This window comes from Schistocerca serialis, chromosome 2 (assembly GCF_023864345.2).
Source record: "Schistocerca serialis cubense isolate TAMUIC-IGC-003099 chromosome 2, iqSchSeri2.2, whole genome shotgun sequence".
Taxonomy (NCBI): Eukaryota; Metazoa; Arthropoda; class Insecta; order Orthoptera; family Acrididae; genus Schistocerca; species Schistocerca serialis.
This window is the reverse complement of record NC_064639.1, coordinates 424,842,235-424,863,129: the sequence shown is the minus strand read 5'-3', so window position 1 is coordinate 424,863,129 and position 20,895 is coordinate 424,842,235. Positions and strand designations below refer to the sequence as shown.

At 42.3% G+C, this 20,895-nt stretch overlaps 1 protein-coding gene across 1 annotated transcript in view; it reads right to left on the bottom strand.

Moving 5' to 3' along the window:
* Nucleotides 1-20,895, bottom strand: part of LOC126456035 (uncharacterized) — a 329,352-nt gene that overhangs the window by 59,234 nt on the left and 249,223 nt on the right. The window lies entirely within an intron of this gene.

Here is a 20,895-nt window from a genome sequence, read left to right as displayed (position 1 = left end):
TCACTACCAACATCATTGAAACTTAAGTATTGTTCCTTATGTCACAATGCACTGTCGTAATTCTCAGCCCTAAAAAAAAAAAAAAAAAAAAAAAAAAAAATTTTCAAGTGTAAAATAATTTTTTACATTGAAAAATATGGTAACAGGAGGGTGGGACAAGAGTTCAGTGAGCTCAGAGTAACATTCACTTGTGGAAGAAACAGAAGTTGACATTTGCAACCACCACTATTAAAATAAATTCAGTGACCCCCACACAGGAAGACATCCTGATGTTGAAGTAAAGATTTGGGAATTCATTCATGAGAGGAGGAAGAATGGACAACCTTTAACTAGTGATACCATAAGAAACAAAGCAAATGAAGTGGATGCAGTTATTAACATAATGAGGCAGGAGTTTAATGCTAGCCATGGATGGATTGATCACTTCATGAAATGGATAGGTTTATCTCTACAACGCCATGCAACAGTATGCCAAAAGCTTCCACATGATTTTGAGAAAAAACTTCAAGAATTTCAGCGGTATGCCACCACACTTTGGAAAGAGAAGAATTTTTTGACAGACCAGACAGGCAATGGTGATGAGATGCCAGTTTGGCTTGATATGCCATCTAATTACACAACTGATGAGAATGGGGCAAAAGAAGTTACCATCAAAACATCAGGGTATGAAAAAAAACACACAACTATAATGCTATCAGTCACTGCAGATGGGTGCAAACTTCACCCTTTCTTAATCTTCAAGCAGAAAACAAGTGTCAAGACTACTAAAAATGAAAAGCTGTTTCCAGATGAAGTCATTGTTTAAAATCAAGAGAAGGGTTGGGTGACAAACTCTAATGCTCGACTGGCTCTGAACATATGGGAAATCTGTCCTAGTGGGCTTTCCAAACTATCATCAATGCTTTGTCTTGATGCATTTCATGGTCATCTCACTGACAGCATAAAAAAGAAGAACCACAGACTAGTCAGTGACCTTTTTGTTATTTCTGGAGCAATGGCTTTTGTATTACAACCCTAGGGCATTGGTATAAATCAGCCTTTTAAAGATTATGTCTAGGAACAAAACAGAAAATGGTTTTGCAAACCAAACTGTTACCTGGCTCCAACAGGAAAAATTAAGCATGCTGCACCCCACGTTACTGCACACTGGGTTGAGACTGCCTAGAAAAGCATTGAAGGACCAGTGATCGTAAAATCATTCAAGATATGCTGCATTTAAAATACCCCAGATGCCAGTGAAGGTGATGTACTCTGGAACAACATAGAGAATGATGGGGAAGTAGAACTGAATCTGTTTCTGATGTAGACTCCTCTGAGGATAGCAGTAATAATGACATCAGTGAGTAATGATGAAGGAAGATTTGGTTTAATGTCTCATCGACATCGAGGTCATTGGAGACAGAGCAGAAGCTCAGATTGTGGTAAGGAGGGGTAAGGAAATCAGCTGTGCCCTTTCAAAGAAACCATCCTGGCACCTGGCTGGAGCAATTTAGGGAAATCATGGAAAACATAAATCAGGATGGCCAGACAAATGTGAGTCCAGTGTGTGAACCACTGTGCCATCTTTCTTGGTGTGAATAAAATGAGTAACACCTATATTTTACACCATGTTTGCATGTTGTGTAGGTAATAAAACTAGGCATTCTTTTTTAATAATACTATGTCACATAACAGTGGTTTGCTTAAAAACTGTTGTTCTCTTGACAGTTCATGTATACATCCATTGTTGTTGTTCATAATTTTAATCTTTAAAAGTCAGGTATTATTACATTTGTTGGTGCATTTGATTCACATAAAAACAATATGTTTCATGCTTTATTAAATATTTTGGAGCTTCCTACTTTGAATTTCGTCCAGCTCTTTGTTCCAAGTATAACATGAGTGCAACAGCTTTCCAATAGCATCAGAGGTTCAGGTACTTTGTTACGAATACTTCAGCAATTTAGTGTTAAAATCTTGCCATTAAAAGCGTGCATACTTTGTACTGAATCTATGTTCTCTGCAAACTGACTGGCAAATATTCATCAGCATTTTTTTTCATATTTCATGTATATGTCGGGTGGATAACTCTTGTATGTTCTACACTGCATATCCCGTTTTGCACACTGTGTCTATTCAAGGGCTTAAATAAGCATGTGACTAATTTTTAAAGTTTGTTAGTTTTGTATTTATCTAGGGATGGTCACATGCTTGTTGCAATACTCTGTTATTATTTTTTTTAAATTACAGGCAGGACTATGGTTGGTGAATGAACAAATGTCCTTAACATAAACTGAATACTGTTCAATAACTAAAATTTTTTATTGGTTGGGTATCGTGTGCTTCAGAGGTTGAATGTCCACCAAAGAAGATTGACCTTGATAGCTGAGGGAAGTCACCAAAACCATACTGCGCTCACATGGCAAGCGTGCCACCATCTTGATACATGAATGTGCCTGCCAATATCTTTCCACAAAGTTAGTCAGTTCAGTGGTCGCACTTGATACTATGGACTGATCTTTGCTGTACTAGAATTAATGGATAACTATCTTGCTTGTCATCTGCCTACTCTCTCTGGTTAAATCTTAGATTTGTCTCTCCACTGTTCTTGATGTTGCCATCATCACTGTGGTGACTGCTTTGCATAGTGCCTTGTTGTCATAAGGTTGATTGTCCATGTCCTGGTCTGTTGTCTTGTCTGTAGTCTGTTGCATTTCATTCTCTGTACCACTGGTTTGGGTTACTCTTCCATAGGTGGCTCTCCCATCTGGTGGCTCCTTCCATTCCTCCATTCACTGATGTGTGCAGAGATATCCAGCCACAGTGGATATAGAACTGGCAACAAGGAAAAAGGAAGTTTCTTAGTAGGAGGGTGCGTAATTCTCTCATTGCTGGTACAACAGCAACAGTTAAGCAGTAGCAGCTCCAGTTAGACTTGTTACACAAATTGCTTCAACTTCTGGTGAACAAACTCAGAGCACACAAGGCCCAGTTACACCAGGCCTCAGCACGTCTTTGTTCTGACACCTCCATACATCCTCCATCAAATGCATCAACTGAGACAGCATTAATTGGCCTTTCAAGTAACAGCTGATTCATTGCAGTGATCATTGTTTTCATCGTGGACGTCATTGGAAATGTTCGTTCTGCTCTGAAAGTTGCAGCTCTGTCAGACCCTGTTGCACTCTCATTTCTGGAGATCTGGATTCTGCTGCTGACTAATTACTTTTGACAGTGAGACCATGTGGTTGCCTCCAGGCTTGAGTTCCATGAAAATCATAAATAACTGGGAGAGTCCGACTTCACTTTGGTCACTGACTTGTGAGATCTCAACCGCAAATGCGATTACATTTGTGCCAGTCAACATTGCAATGCTTTGTGTACAGGTTCCTTGATCTGTGATGTGGTGGTCCACCTTGCACAAGATCTGGAGGTCCACACTGTGTGGTGCTTTCCCCCTCACTCCCAGGTGGATTTTCCAAATTGTGAGGTCCTGCACACTTCATGGCAAAGGACATCTGTGATCAGTGTGTCACAGCTGTACGACCCTCTCCCATCATTTCCCATGAAGAGTATCAGGACACTGTATGTGTACTGTTGTTTGTAATTGCACTGGATGACCCTCTAATGCAGAAGTTAGTTTTTACACTCCACATTTATGATGAGGACATCAGTTTTCAGGTGGACACCAGGGCCACCATATCTTTGATCAATCTGACAATGTATTCACAATTGGGCTCAACTGAATTGTCTTCTCCCTCATGGCATTTTGTGGTGTATTGGGTTAGTTCTGTCCCCCTTTGTGGGCAGTTCTTTCTCATGGCAGCCTACAAACATGTTACATGGCTCATTACATTCATTCGTTCTCAACCACCCATCGGCTATTAATATTTTTGGCCTCAATGTTTTACATTGTCTGGGTTTTCTACCTCCAATGAAGTCAAGGTTTTACTCACTGCAGTTCCTTTCCAGGATCTGGACAATTTGTGTACTATTTAAGCCAGATCTGGAGTGTGCCTTCCATTGTCAGGCACACATCAGCCTTTGCGGGACACCATACCTCATTTTTACCATGTTGGGTCTATTCCAGTAGCCTTAAACACTGTGGTGGAGCAGGAGCTGAACTGTCTCCAGGCTGCTGGAGTATCAAACCTGTGCTATCTACTGCATGGGTCACCTTCCTCCTCATACTCAGGAAGGCCAATGGTTCTCTTTGATCATGTGGGGATTTCAAGGCTACAATCAAGGCTCAATCACTGATTAAAACTTACCCTATACTCTGGACAGAAGATCTCCTTACCAGATTTGTTGGTCTGGAATACTACTCAAAGATCGACCTTGCTGATGCTTACCTTCAGTTGCCTTTAGATGAGGAATCACAGAAACTGTTGTCTTCAACATGCCCTTTGAATTACGTAATACCTGTAACACCTGATAAAGCACATTCTAGCCTGTGTGAGTAGTCTTTTCTGAAGAACCTAATCAAACTACAGATGTTTTTGGGCAAAGTCAACTATCACTCCAAGTCCTTCCCCCTGGCAGCCAACATTTCACAACCCTTCAATCACTCGGGTAAGAAAAGAGTGCCTCACGACTGGACCCCTAATTGTGACCAGGATTTTACCATTTTAAAAACTATGCTGAAATCTGCCCCTTGTCTCAGGGCACCACCTCCTGGACATCTGTTAGTTGTGGTGGCCATGCATCTGCCTATGGCACCAAGGCAGTTGTGCTACACAGGAATGAGGATGACACTGAACAGCCAACTGCTTATGCATCTAAGATGTTGACCCCTGCAAAACCCAACTACTCGAAGACCATAAAGTAGGCATTGGTGACAGCATTCTCTTTTCTGGGGTAAATTATTATTTCATTGCGGATCACAAGACCCTTGGTTAAATTATTCACGCCTCGTTCAAACCTCCCAGAGTGAACAGCTCAACCCTTACAGTGCTGAAACTGTTCCTAAGTGCTAACAATTATATCATCTGGGTTAAGCCTACAGCACAACACTCTAATGCTGACAAGTGCATTTACTTGTTGGATCAGACTCTGATTTTGAACAACAGGAGATCCTCTGCCTCCATATACATACTGTGTGGTAACATGCATTGGATGGTTTCCCCACTACAGTCATATATGTTGCCACCACCACACACTGCAACCCCACACAGCAGCAGGTTCTCCAATACATGACCCATGGCTGCTCAACCTACCCTTTCTGCCTGCTGGTGACAGCTAAAAACCTGGAAACTAATTTCTCACAGGCTCTCCAATGTCAATGCTGCTTTTCTGTTGGATACTGAGACTGACATGCTTCAGTTGATCATTCCTGATGAAATCCAAATTGCAGCAATGGGTCCTGTGCTTGCCCCACCAGGGCCATTGGGGGATTTCCTACATGAAGGCTTTAGCTCACTGCCATGTATGTTGACAGGGTATCAATAGTGATGTCCATGGCTGCATGGTGTGGGCCTGGCACCAAGTAGCACTCCCTTAGTTATCTGCACCCTCACCTACACCCCGTTGTTTAGGGACTGCATCCACTTTGATTTTGTAGGCTCATTTCTGGGATCGATGTGGTTGCTCATTATGGATGACTGTTCCAAATACCCACATATGGTGCGCATGACATCCACCATAACTGATGCCACTCTCACTGCCTTGGCCTAGGTTTTGGCCATCAGAGGGTTACCTCACACTTTGGTTTTGGTTTCAGATAATGCCCCCCCCCCCCCCCCCCCCACCAATTCCCAGCATCTGCTTTCAAACAGCTCTGTGAGGCTAAAGGCACAGGACATATTCTCGGCCCTCTTTTCCATCCTTCCTCAACTGGTGAAGCAGAATATCTCACTTGGACCTTTAAGCAATAAATGAAGAAAGCTGTTGAATCCTCCACCAGCACCTCAGCCCTCACCTTGTTTTTGAGCACCTATCACACCACACAGACTCACAGTTGTAGAGTTGCTGAGCTGTTTCATGGCAGCAATGACAGACATTGCTTCATCTTCTCATGCTGCCCCTCCTGCACTCCATTCTCAGCCCGCCCGGCATTACGCACATGGCACTACAATGTGGTCCCACTCTTATGGCCGGCCTGTGGCTTGGATGCTGGCAACCACAACCAGCTCTGGCCTCGAGCACAAACAGAACACCCACCACTGCCCCTTCTCCCACCCTCTCCACCTTCCAGTGACGATGAGGTCCCTAAGGCCAGCACCACCGGCAACTGTTGGCAACTCCCCATAGGCACTCCAGCACTGCATTCTGCTTCAATGGGAGTTGGAGGAAACCTCTGGTGCCCTCAACTCCAAACTCCAACGACATCACCGTGGACACAATCGACCACCATACCTTTCACCCTCTGGCAATTGATAGGTCCATACCCTCCTTCTGCCTCCTGTGGCATTGTCTGGTGCACTTCCATCCGTACTTGACTGTTTCAGGGAGGGGGGGGGGGGGGGGGGGGGGGGAAGAGATCTGGTATTGAACTCCACAGAAATTGAACACCTGTCAGAGAAGATAGACCTCAATAGCCATTAGAGGGCACAGCAGCTGTGCTGGGCTCACACGGCAAGTGCATCACCATCTCACCTTGTGAGTGCACTGGCCAATACCATTCCATATAGTTGGTATTTAGGCAGCCGCACAGTGCACAGCCAGTCAGTTCAGTGCTCGCACTTGATACCTATGGGTCAGTCTTTGCTGTACTAGAACTGTTGGATAATTACCTTGCATGTCAGTCGGTTACTCTCTCTGGTTGCATCCTGGATTTGTCTTTCTGCTGGTCTTCATCTTGTTGTCATCATTGTGGCCACTTCTTTGCATAGCACTTCATTGTCATAAGATGTTTTGTCCTTATCCTGGTCTGTTGTCTTGTTCTTAGTCAGTCTGTTACATTTCATTCTCTGTACCATTGGTTTGGGTTACTTTTCCACAGGTGGCACCCCTTCCTTGTGGCTCCCTCCATTTCTGCATTCACTGATGTGCACACCAATATCCGGCTAACACAAGTATTGTAATTGAATCCTTACTTAATACTGTGAGTGTAATGACAAATTGAGTCATAAGCTTGATCAGTAATCCACTAAGTTCAGCATACCACATTACCGTTCAAAGTTAAAGTGCAACACACTGCCTGAGGGTAACTTCTCAAATGTCACGAACCCAAGCTTAAATTTCACAAGTCTTTAAACACAATGCTACAGTTCATAGTTGAAGTTCATGAACTTATACAGAAATTTTAAATATGGAACTACAAAGTCCTGTGAAGTCCTGTGAGGAATATAAATAATAGGAATAAAGATAAGCACTCACTTTATATTCAAGATGTTGAGGGATCAACAGGCAGATAAATGAGACTGACAGCTTTGCTTAGCTTTCAGTTAATGTTGCTCTTCAAATCTAGCCAACAAAAACATACATGACAAGATATATAGTCCCAGCACTGCAGTCCAGCTGGGAAGAGAGATTTTGTATGGAGAAATATGTCAGAGAAGATGGTACGGGATGGGGGAGGGGGCTGGAGTGAAGGTAGGCTGACAGCTGAGAGAGAGAGTTCCATGATAATTTGGAGTTTCCCTACAGACATTATTGCAAGGGATGTTCCTTGGTACAAATGTGTTGAGGAGTTGGAAAATCTGTGACTGCTCTTCTTTTCTCTAGATAGAGCCAGATTCCATCGTCGTTAAATATGTGCCACAAGAGGTTTATTTCTGGATGACAAAGAGGTGCTTTTATGGATTCAGTTGGAGGCCTGTAGTCTGAACACACTTCAGCATAGTTGTCAGGTAGCTTAGATGTTCTTCAGACACATTCTCATTTTTTCAAATGTCATGCAGATAGCAGGCACATGTTATCCTTTTAAGATATTAAACCAAGTTGGCCATCATATGTTTGAAGCTGGCTGGAGCATTACACAGTCAAAATGGCATAATTTTCAGTTCATAGAGGCTGTCTGATGTTATGAAGGCAGCCTTTACCCAGTTAGCCTCATCAACTTCAATTTGACAGCAGCCCAAGTTTGAGAAATACTTTGCTCCTTTCAAGCAGATTGGGGTGTTTTCAATGCCCAGCAATGGGCAGACGTCTTTTTTAATTTTCTGTTCAGTTGTTAGTTGAAACAAAAAGTCCATGTGTTTTCCTCCTCAAGGAATAAAGGAGAGGTCCAAGGACACATTGAAGATTCAGTGATTGATCTTGAAGCATCTGTTCCACTTCCTTCTGATTATTTGTCATTCAACCAGCAACCCCCTACACAAGCACTGGCTAATTTGGGGATGATCCCCCGTGTTGATACAGTATTTTATGAAGGGCTTTTTATCTGTCTTTTCTCCCCACCCCCCTTCCCCCGGATCTAAATTTATTCAAAAACTGACGCAGAATGGCTAACACTAATAGTCATCATTCCCTGTTCATGCCAAATCCTATTGGTAGTGTGATAATAGATGCCTCCACTGTTTTGTCTAAGCGGTAATGTAGCATGATTCTTCATCAGTGGCCCTAAGCTACCCTTGCTGGGCTAGTTGGGCTGCTCCTACACACATACTAAGGGACATGTTGTGCCTGTCTGTGACAATTGGTGATTCAAAGTTCTTCTTGTCCTCCTGCAGTGCTTATAATCATCACTGATACATAGATTTCTTTTGTAAGTCTGAATAAATTTTCACAGTTAACAAAAGTTTCATAGTTTGAATGAACATCTAGATCGATAACAAGAACTCATCTCAATAACAGTGGGATCCACCTGTGATGCCTGCAAGAAGTCCCATCAAAAAGTAGCATTATGACTACATTCTGTTAAATTAACATCACCAAAGTTAAGTGCTGTTAGGCTTGGCTAGCACTTTGATGGGTGACCATCTGGCCTGCCAAGTGCTGTTCACAAGCAGGGTGCACTCAGCCCTTGTGAGGCCAACTGAGGACCTAGTCATTGGAAAGTAACGACTCAAGTAATAAAAACTGAAAACGCCCAGGAGAGCGGTGTGCTGACCACATGCCCCTCCATATTTGCATCCAGTGATGCCTGTGGGCTGAGAAGGGTACAGCGGTTGATCGGTACTGTTGGGCCTTCAAGGCTAATTTGCTTACAGCTGTAGTTTCAAGATCTCAGCATAACTGCTTTTGTGTCACATAATGTAATCTCCTTTACCTCATGACAATAACTATTGGCATTACAGAAAAGAAGCATGAAATGACAAATGACTGGACAGGCTGGCTGCTGATGTTGATGTCAATGAGATTTCCTGACGTCTTTGTCAGTTGTCCTTGGAAGATTTTTCATCTGTGGCAACATCACTTCCATAAATGGTCAACTAATTTATTTTTCATAATTGTTGCAGTTAGGTGAATGACTGTTACCTCTGTATTCCAATGTGGAGTGTCTTCAGAATGTTCGGGAGTGACCTAATCCATGATACAGTTATTGGCTTCACCCCACAGGTAGATTGTAACTGTCTGCAGTTGATTGGAACGAATAGAACAGTTGTTGTGGTTGACATCATGGGAGTAATAGTCATCAGAAACATCATCTTTCTTGACTGTAGAGTGCAATGTGTCTAAGGCATCCACAGTAGAGACTACGAGCATGTTGCCCTCTGTCCTCTATCCTTCAGTGGGATGTTATACTTGGTGGAGGAATTAGTTGTACCTACATTGGTGTGATGCTGGGTGTTTTTTGACAGCTGTGGCATAATTTCCAAGTTCAGTATTCAGGTTGTGTTAGACTGGTGGGGAAGATTGTGCTAAACAGCAATACAAATCTTCTCAAACACTCCCTATTACCTCCTGACATATGTGGTTATAATTGTGGCTGCTATCTCTTGCTTACGTGGTCTGGTATTTCTGGCTGCAACAAACTGCTGTATCTCTTTTCTTATTACCTGGCGTATGAGACAGATGAAGTCATGGTGGTCTTCCCCAACTGCCGCAAGGGAGTTTGAAAATTTGTGGCAAGTTCCTACGGAACCAAACTGCTGAGGTCAGCGGTCCCTAGGCTTCCACACTACTTAATCTAACTTAAACTAACTAAAGCTAATGAAAACACACACTCCCTAGCCTGAGGGAAGACTCGAACCTCTGACAGGGGCAGCTGCACGAACCGTGGCAAGATGCCTCAGACCGCACGGCTACCCCACGCAGCTGCAAGAGAGTTGGTCATACTACTTCTGTCTACCTCTTTTTCTGTTACATTTCCTGGAGGTACTGGTATCACTTAGTTCCTGGGTTGTTGTGGCATTATTTACAAGAAGAGCTTAGTACGTCTTCCAGAATCCCTTTCATGAATTGTGAGATTTTGTTGGCTTTTGTCCTGAGCATATTCACAATTTGGCATAGGACCAAAACATTCTGTATTTAAGACAAAGTCATTCCCTCATGACGCGCAGCCGTGTTCTTCAGTTGTTATTCTATTAAGCAGATTTTCCGCTGACTATCACTAAATCATTTCTTCAGTTCGTCCAGGAATTTGTCCCTGATATTGAGCTTTTCTCCATTGTTCTTGAAACACTGCTAGGCTGTGCCATCTATGTAAAAGTACACTTTTGCAAACACATAATATGCTATCCCACTTGTTTTTAGCAACTTGGTCAAATACTGTCGCTGGGTCCTGACTTATGTCTCTGGAAGACACTGGTAGACACCTGATGTGCAGCTGAATTGATGCTGTCATGGAGTCCATTGGTTTCCTGAATATACCGGCCTTGGAAATGATATACTGCTTGTTTTTTGGTTCCTGTCCATGTATTGTACTGAAGTACAAGTGTGTTCTTACATCCCTATTGGAGCACCATATGGTATATATATCTTAAATCTCCAAAACAATGTTGCATTCAAGGTGATGGACAGAGACAGGGATGTGAAGGTGGTTAGGATATATATTGGATATATATCCAATTTCCATATACAGGGTGGGCCATTGATCATGACCGGGCCAAATATCTCACGAAATAAGCGCCAAATGAAAAAACTACAAAGCACGAAACTTGTCTAGCTTGAAGGCGGAAACCAGATGGCGCTATGGTTGGCCCACTAGATGGCACTACCATAGGTCAAATGGATATCAATTGCATTTTTTTGAAATAGGAACCCCCATTTTTTATTACATATTCATATAGTATGTAAAGAAATATGAATGTTTTAGTCAGACCACTTTTTTTGCTTTGCGATAGATGGCGCTGTAATAGTCACAAACGTATAAGTACATGGTATCACATAACATTCTGCCAGTGTGGACAGTATTTGCTTTGCGTTACATTACCCATGTTAAAAATGGATCATTTACCAATTGCGGAAAAGGTCGATATCATGTTGATGTATGGCTATTTTGATCAAAATGCCCAATGGGCGTGTGCTATGTATGCTGCTCGGTATCCTGAATGACATCATCCAAGTGTCTGGACCGTTCGCCAGATAGTTATGTTATTTAAGGAAACAGGAAGTGTTCAGCCTCATGTGAAACGTCAACCATGACCTGCAACAAATGATGATGTCCAAGTAAGTGTTTTAGTTGCTGTCATGGCTAATCTGCACATCAGTAGCAGACAAACTGTGTGAGAATCAGGAGTCTCAAAAACGTCAGTGTTGAGAATACTGTATCAACATTGATTGCACCCGAGCAACGGAAATTCCACAATGGCTGCGACAAGTGGAACATCAGCGACCTTGGCGGGTTAATGTACAGTGCGGCATTATGGGAGGAAAGATAATTGGCTCCCATTTTATCTACGGCAATCTAAATGGTGCAATGTATTCTGATTTCCTATGTAATGTTCTGCCGATGTTACTACGAGATGTTTCACTGCATGACAGAATGGCGATGTACTTCCAACATGATGGATGTCTGGCGCATAGCTTGTGTGCGGTTGAAGCGGTATTGAATAGCACATTTCGTGACAGGTGGATTGGTCATCGAAGCACCATACCACGGCCTGCACGTTCAACGGATCTGGCGTCCCCGGATTTCTTTCTGTGGGGAAAGTTGAAGGATATTTTCTATCATGATCCACCAACAATACCTGACAACATGCGTCAGTGCATTGTCAATGCACGTGCTAACATTGCAGAAGGCGAACTACTTGCTGTTGAGAGGAATGTCGTTACACGTATTGCCAAATGCATTGAGGTTGACGGACATCATTTTGAGCATTTATTGCATTAATGTGGTATTTACAGGTAATCACACTGTAACAGCATGCATTCTCAGAAATTATAAGTTCACAAAGGTACATGTATCACATTGGAATAACCGAAATAACATGTTCAAACGTACCTATGTTCTGTATTTTAATTTAAAAAATCTGTTACCAACAGTTCATCTAAAATTGTGAGCCATATGTTTGTGGTTATTACAGCGCCATCTATCACAAAGCGAAAAAAGTGATCCAACTAAAACATTCACATTTATTTACGTACTACACGAATATGTAATAAAAAATGGGGGTTCCTATTTTTAAAAAAGCAGTTGATATCTGTTTGACCTATGGCAACGCCATCTAGTGGGCCAACCATAGCGCCATCTGGTTTCCCCCTTCAAGCTAGACAAGTTTCATTCTTTGTAGTTTTCTCATTTGAAGCTTATTTAGTATTTAGTGAGATATTTGGCCCAGTCGCGATCAATGGACCACCCTGTACATTATAAATGTGTGCTTTCTCTTTTCTTTCTTTTCTGTTTAACCAGACTGAGCCACAGGAATCCTTGCCTGGGAGCAGCTAGTACTAAATAACAATTTTTTTTTTAAGAACAGTATTTTGTAAAAACTGAGACTCGATTTTTTTATGGCTCTGAAAGGGGGGGGGGGGGCAGTTGCATGGCTAAAATTTTAGAATTTAAGCACTAACCACAGGTCATGGGAACAACTATCACCCATTATTAAGAACTTAATTATGGAAGATTTTGAGGACAGAGATCTGGAGATGGCAGCTTTGAAACCAACCTGTATTTGTAGTTATATTAATTAAATTTTAATGGTTGGCTCCATGGAGTGGTTGCTCTTAAGGCCTGGCCAGACAGAATGTGGCCTGGCCGTCTGGCCTGTGGCCTTGAACCGCAGCCGGCAGGCCGCACTGTTGAATCTCTCGTTATTGTATGGCGACGGTCACACAGAGTGCGGCTCTGACGCACAGGCATATGGCCTGCCGCACCGGCCACTGCCGGGTTGTCACAGATTGCAGATTCGCCGCAAGCCGGAGTGGCTGCTTGCCTCTATTGGCGCATTCAACTGCTCTGTGGTCACACTGGAAGCAGCGGCGTGAGGCGGTTTTTGTCTTGCAGCTCGTAGTGCATGCATCATGGACACGGAAAGACTTATGGAGGAGGTGAGATGATACAACTTTTTGTATGATACACGCGATCCTGATTTGGAGGTAGAATACTTTTGCCCTCAATATACTCATGACAGAAAGCTGAATTCTCAGAAATAGTGTTGTCACTGTGACGTCCATAATTTCCAATATCAGCTACTGTAAACTCTTAGTATGGATCAACGATCACCAGGAGAACTAGCGAAAAGAATTGTTTGTAACAGAAGAACTGGGCTCCACTATCCTTTGGGCATTTTAACCTGATATGCTTCCCGTCTATGCCTCGAAGGCAGTTCGGAAACCCCCAAAGTTCTAGAAATCCTTCTTCATATTTCTTCCACATCTCTGTTGTAGGAGTAGGTAAATACTTGGGTTGTAGAACAGTCCATATTGCCTGGTACACTTGTTTCACAATTTCTGAGACTGTTGAATGTCCTAACCGAAATGAAAAAGCTATGATCTGGTGACTCTCGCCTGTAGTCAAGTATCTGGAAAAGATTAAAATAAATTATGCCGACAGAATGAATAGGTAAGTTAATGACCAAAGATATGTTTGTTTAAATTCAATGACAATGTTATGAATACAATGAAACAATATATTAAGTAGAAAGTTCTCTCTAGCGGGACATACGGAACTAGATGTTACTTCAGATAAATTTATCGCTCCACTGGTAACTACGTTGTGGGATAGCACTTTCCTCCACCGGACCTTTCATATGATACAGCAAAATTGAAATGGAATAAATTATACGACTTCTGTTCAAAGCACAAAGAGGCCACAAATGGTAAAACATACCTCAAACAAATGACTAGTCTGTGCCTTGCATCAATTGGCTTTCTTTAGTTTGTTGTGTACTTCGTGGTGCTACCTTTTTATCAGGCGATGCAGTTCCTCGAAACATTCTCGCGACATACGAAAATATTTGAAGAACCTATCTTCGTCAGACTCTAGATCAATACACAGATGATAGTACTCTCCTAAGCTTTCTCTCTTGCTATTAATGTCATGCACCCAACATTTCCTCTTCTTGGTGCCATTTATCTTCCAAATCGTCTAACACCAAGACAATCTCGCTATGCAATCAAGCTTACTAATGGGGTTCGGCCCTTTCCACAGTGTTAACATCTGACGCATCAAGAGTCGATGCGGCTGGCTGTTGCCTGTGTGGCGTCCCTGGCCGCTGACTGGCCCGGCCTCCCGCTGCGTCGTCCGTCTCAGTGGCAGGTCAGATTCTGTCTGGCCAGGCCTTTAATCACTTTCTGGAACACTTTAGTACTCTTCATCCCACCATTAAGTTTATGACAGAAGTGGAAATCAGCGGAATGCTTCCTTTCTTGGTTGTTTTAGTTTATAAAAGTAATGATGGTACTACAGGACACAGCATTTACTGTAAGCCCATGAACCTGTATCTGCATGAAATGAGCTGCCATCAAGAGCATCACTGCAGGTGCCCCCTTAGGAGATTGGCATGAGAAGTGTATGCCATCTCTGGTCCTGAGAGTTTGTCAGAAGAAAGTGAATACTTGAAATCTATGTTGAAGTAGAATGACTACCATGATAAGAAGATATGCTGTGGCCTGAACTGTGGACCATCACAAGAGACACAGGAAGGCTGATGTAAATCAGTTGATTTTCTTCTCTAGGTTGGGAGTGTATCCTCCAAAACAGGGAGAATCTTAAAAAGCTTTAACAGTAAGATGTGGTTCCATCTGCCAGCCACATATAGGGCACTCCTTGGTCACAATTTAAGACAAAGGAAGCATGGTGAGCACCATACATGATTCCATGTTGCTGTGGCAAAGTTTATACTGGTTAAACAATTATTATGACCCGAGGCCAGTGTATGGAACATTGTCACCATTCTTCTTTTAATACACATTCCTGGAATTTTGTAAGTAGGATTTTGTGAGTTAGTTTGTGTCTATTTTCAGAAGTACGTCAATTCAGGTTTTCAACATTTCCGTGATGCTCTTTCATGAAGCAATAAAAATCTGTGACCAATTAAGAGTTCCTTCTTTGCATAGATTCAATATCCCCCATTAGTCCTATCGGGTATGAGTTCCACAAAATTGAGCAATATTCTAAGCTGGGGCAACAAGAAATTTGTAAGTAGTTTCATTTATATACTGACTGCGTTTTACCATCCTGACAATGAACCAAAGTCTGACACCTGTCTTCTCTATGACTGAGCCTATGTGGTCATTCCATTCCATATCCCAACAAAGCATGGTATTTGTATAAGTTGACTGATTCTGATTTTTAATTACTGATACTGTAGTCACAGGAAACCGTTTAATCACATAATACTATATTTAATTTTCTGAAATGCATAATTTTACATTTCTGGACACTTAAAGCAGCCAATTATTTCACCACTTTGAAATCTGACCAAGATCTCTCTGAATATTTGTCCAGCTTTTATCAGACAGCTGCAAAATTTGTGAAAAGTCTGTAGTTACTATTAATGTTATCTGTAAGGTCATTGAAATACAACATAATCAGCAAGAGTCCCAACACACTTCCCTGGGGGCAGGTCTCTAGTTACTTTGACATCTGTCATTGAATCTCCTACCCAAGGTAACATTTTGTATCCTCCTTGCCAAAAATTCTCAACACAGTCAAAAATTTTGCTTGATACCCCAAACAACCTCGTATTCTATAAGAAGCATAGCTATGGTAACACGTCACGTGCTTTCCAGATGTCAGTAGATATTGCATCAGCCTGACTGCCTTGATCCTTCGATGTCATGTGAAAAAAGCACAAGTTGGGCTCTGCATGATGAATGTTTTCAAAACCCATGTTGGTTGGCATGGAGGTCATTTTTGCTCAAGATGTCTCATTATGTTTAGGGGACCTACGATATATTATGGTTAAAATGGGAGCTAACTTAATCTATTCAGTGTATGATCAATTATCCATTTAACTCTTAATCACAGTTGTGAGTACATCTCATGCTACTACAATTGTCTGGTCCCATGGACTGCATTCAGGTGGTGGGGAGAAATGAATAAAAACCACTGTCTACAGCTACTTTTCTACATTTAGTGCTATATATTTATTTTTGATTATACATAAACGATAACATATGTACAAAATATTGTTTTGATGTTGTGGAAAAGACCTATTCATATCGCAATCTAAATTCTCTTCAAAATTTACAGTGGTGGACACATCAAATTATTTAAGTGTAGTTCCCTACTTGAAACTTGGTTGTTGCAGGTTAATGTTCAACAGGTGCCATAAGTGTTAAAATTCTTGACAGTAAATTACTCACAAAAAAAATCTGCATTACCGAAAGTGGCCACATTTCATGTCACCTAACGTGCACTGTGGACACACTTGTGCATTCCAAACAAATTCGGACCTTGCACTTGCAACATAAATAGCTGATATTTCTCTTCTTTTTGATTGACAAATGCAACATGTCGTCTTTCCATCCCCATGTAGTTTGTCCTTCTTTTTCAGGTCTTCATGGAGATGTACCTCAGCTTCTAGAACTTGACCAATAGAAAATCTCAATTCTTTTACTGCTCTGCCCAATGAAGGTTTGATCGATTCTTTCGCAAAAGCTCTCGTGAAGTTCATTCCACCAAGTACAATGCACTGGTAACACTCATATCAAGAATATGGAAAACATGGACATGGGCCAGCACTGTGTACAGTGCCTTAAACAATATTTGGCACTCTTTTCCTCTACAGTATCAACAACATTCTTTGTGTTATTATAGTGGGCTATAATTACAGATTTTTCATTTTCCACATCATCTTTTATGGAGGTGATGCATTGTTGATAAAAGAATTACTGCTCTTTCTTTCTTAGGCATGTGGGAAATCAGTGTGAGTAAAATGCATACACCATTGTTCCAACTTTACACCCACACGAAGGCCAGAATTTCCTTTCAGTTCTTTCTCATTGTTCCCACTATAATCAAAGCATTTTTCCACAGTAAATCTGCAAGTTCAACTGACACATCCCAACTATCAATAGTAATTTTTTGGTTGCTATGTGCTATTGGCTTGCACAATCTGAAGATACCTTGGGTGGGAACAGCATATTTCTTCTCATCTGCAGAAAGTCCTGCCTCATCGGCATCTTTTCCACAGTAGAGAGAGGTGTTGAAGACATAATTACTTCTGGAATCTGCAAGGCATTGCAGTTTCAGGCCATATTTCGCCTGTTTAGATTGAATATACATTTTGAACTTGCAGCATCCTGACTAGCATTTCATCAATTGTAGCATTAGCTCCAAGAATATAGGACCACTATGAATTTTCATTGAATTTATGTAGAATGTTCATTATAGCAGCTGTTGAATCAGGAATCTTACATAACTTCCTGTTATCAGGGTTGTTGAATCACCAGTAGTTGAGAATTGCAGCAAATCTTGCTGATGGCATAGTGGTATGTAAAATATCGCAACTAGTCTCATCAGTACAAAACAGAGAACTTTTGTTTTTGTTGTTCAATTTGAATACAACAGTGCAGCTTAAAAGGCTGACAAAACTCTTCATTTCACACATTGTACAAGGTGACTTCTGTTCTCTCTGTATTTGTGTATTTTCCCCTAATCTTTTCAAGTTTTTCGTTTGTCCATGTGAGTGTTTTGTTCAGCATATCAGCACTGAAAATATAGCTACAAGTGGTGAACTGGTCAACCTGTGATTGTCCTCTGAGATCATGTATACGTGCTGGTATCTTTAATATACTATGAGCTGGAATTCTAACATTCCTGTTTGATTCTACTACTGTCCACTTGAACCTACACTGGCGTCCACAATTAAAGCAACAAACCACAGAGCGATTCAAAACAAACGCAGAGGAATGCTTTTGTCTGGCGTTGTTTTGATCCATGACAAGCCCGACCACACAGTGCCAACGTGACAAAAGACCTCCTCAAAAAGTTTAAATGGGAAGCTTTTGAACATCCACCGTACAGCCCAGATCTAGCACCAAGTGATTATCACCTGTTCTGAGAACTGAAGTCATGATTAGGTGGGCAGCACTTCAATACTAACGAAGAACTTCAGGGTGCTGTCAAGACTTACCTGTCCTCACTGGCGGCAACATTCTTCGAGGAAGGCATCGAAAAGCTTGTGTCACGGTATGACAAGTGCCTCAATCACTTTGGTGATTATGTAGAAAAATAAGTTACGACTTTACTGTACTTTTGGTAATAAAATTATTATTTTCTGTACATTTTTGTTTTATTTACAGCCAATCGGAGGTTTAAAAAAAAAAAAAAAAAAAAAAACCAAAGTCAAGACAATTCACGATTTTTATAACTTTTTTTTAAGTTGGACATAAAGCCCCTGGTAATCCTCTTTATGGAAAATGCATTGCTATTTCTAAGATTAATGAATGCCACAGTATGGGTTGAAGTTTGAATACATGCATGAGCCACTTTGAATTTCCCACGAGATCTAGATGGCAATCTGGTGATCTTAACTCCCTTGAAAATAACTCATCAAACGCTTCACAAATTTCGACCAAACAAATCATAACAGGATACTGCACTTTTAAACATCACAGTGAGTGACATCCCATTCTGTAGGCATAGCATCAATTTCGGTCTGATCGCAGCGACAGTGGGAACACCAGCCTTTCAAGGAAATGTCATTGGTGGCCGCGCATCGTGTTAACAGAACTGGAGTTAGCAAAAATTTTTATTTCTTTTTTATTATATTGGATTTCAGTTCCCCATCTGGGGTGGGGTGGCAGCAGCAAAGGCGCTGCTCTTCAGCCGAGACACATTTAGTATATAACAGGAAGGTGTTTAAAACAACATAAAGGAGGACATATGGCAGAACAGAGACATAGACATGGGGAACATAATGGAAGAGAGCATACAAAAGGGTGCGACTTTAAAAATGGAGATAAAAATTTTAAAAAAGTATTGTTCATGAAAAACCACACACTGTAAGGATTAAAAAGACAGAGGGCAAAGTATGACTGGAACATAAAAGTTGCACAATGAGTAACACAGTCACGTGATGGGCAGAGTAGCCCAGAACAATCACAGACAGCAAAACTATGTATAGTCCAGCACACAATTAAAACCACAGCACTCGACATCACTGTAGAATGGCACTGAACACAACACCGACGTAGCACAATGACAACGAAAAATAAACCGGGAGGATCTGCCAGGGGCAGGGATATGAGTAAGAAGGGAAGAAAGGGGGGAAGGGGCAGTGCTAGAGCGGGAGGAGAGAAGGGGAGAAGGGGAGAAGGGGAGATGGGGTGTGGGCGTGCCGAAGGGGACTGGAGAGGAAAGGATGGGATAGGAAAACAGCCAAGGAGAGAGCCCAGAGGGGAGAGAGGGGGGGGGGGTGGAAGGAAAAACCGCTCTGGGGGAAGGAGGGGAGGGGGAAGGGGAGCCCCTGGTGAGGGGGGGGGGTGAATAACGCCAGACTGTGGTTGGTAGGAACGGTAGACGTCACGGCGAAGTTCATCATCCGGGAGGGGGATGTGCTGCAAATTGCCCTGACGAAAGACATGGAGGGTGTTGAGATGGAGAGAGGTGGAGGACACAGCGATAGAGGCATGGCAACCAGCGGGGGGAGATGAAGGATGACACCAAGGGGTGGGAGGGGGGGGGGGATCAACCCCGCGGGCAGTGTGAAGGATGCAGAATATGCTGGAGGAAAAGGAGGTAGTGGGGGAAGGGGATGAGGTCATACAGGAGCTGTGTGGGGGCAGAAGTGGACACGGAAGTCAAGGTGGAGCACATGGCATTCAAAGATTTGGATGACCTTATAAAAGCGGGGGAGGGGAGGGTGGGTGGCGGAGATCCAGGCAAAGCTGGCATAAGAGAGTACAGGACAGATGAGGGATTTGTAGGTGTGGAGGATAGAGGAAGGACGCAGTCCCCATGTCCAGTCGGACAGGAGTTTCAGGAGGCATAAGCGGGTATGGACTTTCTGTCGGATGGTCAGGAGATGAGGGGTCCAGGTGAGGTGACGGCCAAGGTTGAGGCCAAGGTATCTCAGGATGGGGGTGAGCTGGATGGGATGACTATAAATGGTTAGGTAGAAATCATGGAGATGGAAGCAGTGGGCAGTGTGGCCTACTATGATTGCCTGGTTCTTGGAGGTGTTGAGACGAAGGAACCACTGGTTACACCAAGTGGTGAAATGGACAAAGTGAGTTTCAAGGGTGCATTGGGACCACCGAGCAACAACCTAACTCGGGTTGACTTTAAATCCCCTCGACCCGGCTTGGTAACACGATTTGAGCCATCTCTAATCTGGAGTATGGGAACCGAGTAAACACATCTCCAGGACGACACACATGGGCTAGTAACACTGGAAATCGCTATTCAAGATGCTTCATAAATAAAGGAAACGAAACGCGTATGGCGAAAAGCAAACTGCCTTTCATTCAATTGCATGGACAGGAAATATCTCCATAAATTTTTAAGCAACTAAGAAACGATAGAAATCGGAAAGGAATGTGCTTTTCTCACTCGGCCGCAGGTATGTCAGAAAATTTTCGTCTAACCCGTAGCTAATATGCTGTCCCAAATTAATTTCTCGCTTTAAAAATGGCTGCCTAGGCTTTTTCTATGCTTTGGCAGTGCTATGAATAGTGTGCGGCGTGTGCAGCAATCTTTCG